Below are 2,113 nucleotides of genomic sequence, written 5' to 3' on the forward strand. Positions count from 1 at the left end.
TATGGATTTTTTTTTTTTTTTCTATGGTGTGTGAATCATAATACGTGATAAAATGAGATGAATTAAATTAAAATTAAAATTAAAAGTTAAATAAAATATTATTAAAATATATTTTATTATTATTATTATTTTAAAAATTAAAAAATTTGAATTTTTTATTATATTTTATATAAAAATTAAAAACAATTAATAAGAATGAAATGATACGAAACTAAACATTTTACCTTCCAAACAAGCTTACGTAAGGTTTTCATTTAAGATGGAATAGCATACATGCACGTGATTCTTGACTTTTTGAGCCACGAACTTTCTTTGATATACTGAAAGCAACTTTTTTTTGTTTGGTGGGTAAGAGCATGAGGCACGTACGAGTATTATTGGTTTGGTGTAAGGGCGTGAAAACCATGGGTTTCAAAATGATGCTCATTTGTCAGCTTTGTTCGCCTCGCATATGCTGATCTTGAACCACCCTAGAGCACACTACGAAGAAATGGTTTGCGAAAGGGAACGAAAAAGGGTCTGCAAAACAATAATATTGCTCGTTTGTCCGGCCGTCTTGCGGTACTACTTGCCCGTCATGCAAAACAATAATGCCGTTTATCTATGGCGGCCCTTGTAAATCATGAAAGAACAAAATACTGAATATGAAATAACTAGCAACAGAAATAAAATAGCATATATTTCCTGCCATTGTGATTAAAAAATAAACAAGAGCCTAAAGAAATCTCACTTTAAAAAGAATATGTTAAGGCTGCGTTTGGTTGTAAGATTTAGTTGAGCTCAGTTGAGTTTAGTCTAATTTTAAACTGAGTTTAACATCTAAACACTCAATTTTTAAATTACTAAAACCATCTCAACTCAAAACTTCCTTACACGTGGACTTACAATCTTTTTCAACTTAATACATCTTTTTATGTGGGATCCATAACTTTTTTCAACTTCCCATAAAAAATATTAAACTCATCTTAACATCCAAACACATTTTAAACTCAGTTTAGATGGGTCCCGCAAAACTCGTTCCATTACTCAATTCACTACTATTCATAAAAAACTGAACTCAGTTGAGCTCAACTCAACATCCAAACGTAACCTAAATGTGAGTAGGAAGATAATCTTCTAACCTATACCTTTTGATTGCCATACCAATGGTGCATACATACATTTTATTTATAGGCTACGCTAGGGACCCTCTAATAGAATTAGGGTACGTTTGGGTAGTGAGAATATTTGAGAAGTGTTGAGAATATTTGTGAATAGTTATGAGTAGAGATTGGAGTGAGTTTGTGGGTCCTATTGAGAGTATTTTGAGTTATTTGGATGTGTAAAGTATGTTGAGTTGTTGACTTTTGGATAAGTAGTTGAAAAAGGTGTGGGTCCCATAAATATTATAGTGATTTTATTTTTAGTAATAAATATTATAGTGATTTTATTATAGTGATTTTTTAGTATTAATAAATATTGTAGTGATTTTATTTTATTTTTATATATAATAATGATAAATATAATAATGATTTTATTTTCATATATATAATAGTGATAAATATTATAGTGATTTTATTTTTTATTTATATATTATAGTGATTTTATTTTTTATTTATATATAATAGTGATTTTATTTTTTATTTATATATTATAGTGATTTTATTTTTATTTATATATTATAGCGATTTTATTTTTTATTTATATATAATAGTGATAAATAGTGATTTTTTATTTATTTATATATAATAGTGATAAATATTATAGTGATTTCATTTTTTATTTATATTTAATAGTGATAAATATTATAGTGATTTTATTTTTTATTTATATTTAATAGTGATAAATATTATTGTGATTTTATTTTTTATTTTTATTTATATATAATAGTGATAAATATTATAGAATGTTTGTGAATAGTTATGAGTAGAGATTGAAGTGGGTTTGTGGGTCCTATTGAGAATATTTTAAGTTGTTTGGCATGTAAAGTATTTATAATAATACGAGAATACTTGAAAAATACTGAGGTATGTTGGCTACCCAAACGTAGCCTTAGACTTGAACTGTTCTTCCAATCAAGAAATATGAATTATCCATTGCTAGTTGTTAATTAGAAATAAAACTCTTAACATCT

This window comes from Juglans regia, chromosome 7 (genome assembly GCF_001411555.2).
Source record: "Juglans regia cultivar Chandler chromosome 7, Walnut 2.0, whole genome shotgun sequence".
Taxonomy (NCBI): domain Eukaryota; kingdom Viridiplantae; phylum Streptophyta; class Magnoliopsida; order Fagales; family Juglandaceae; genus Juglans; species Juglans regia.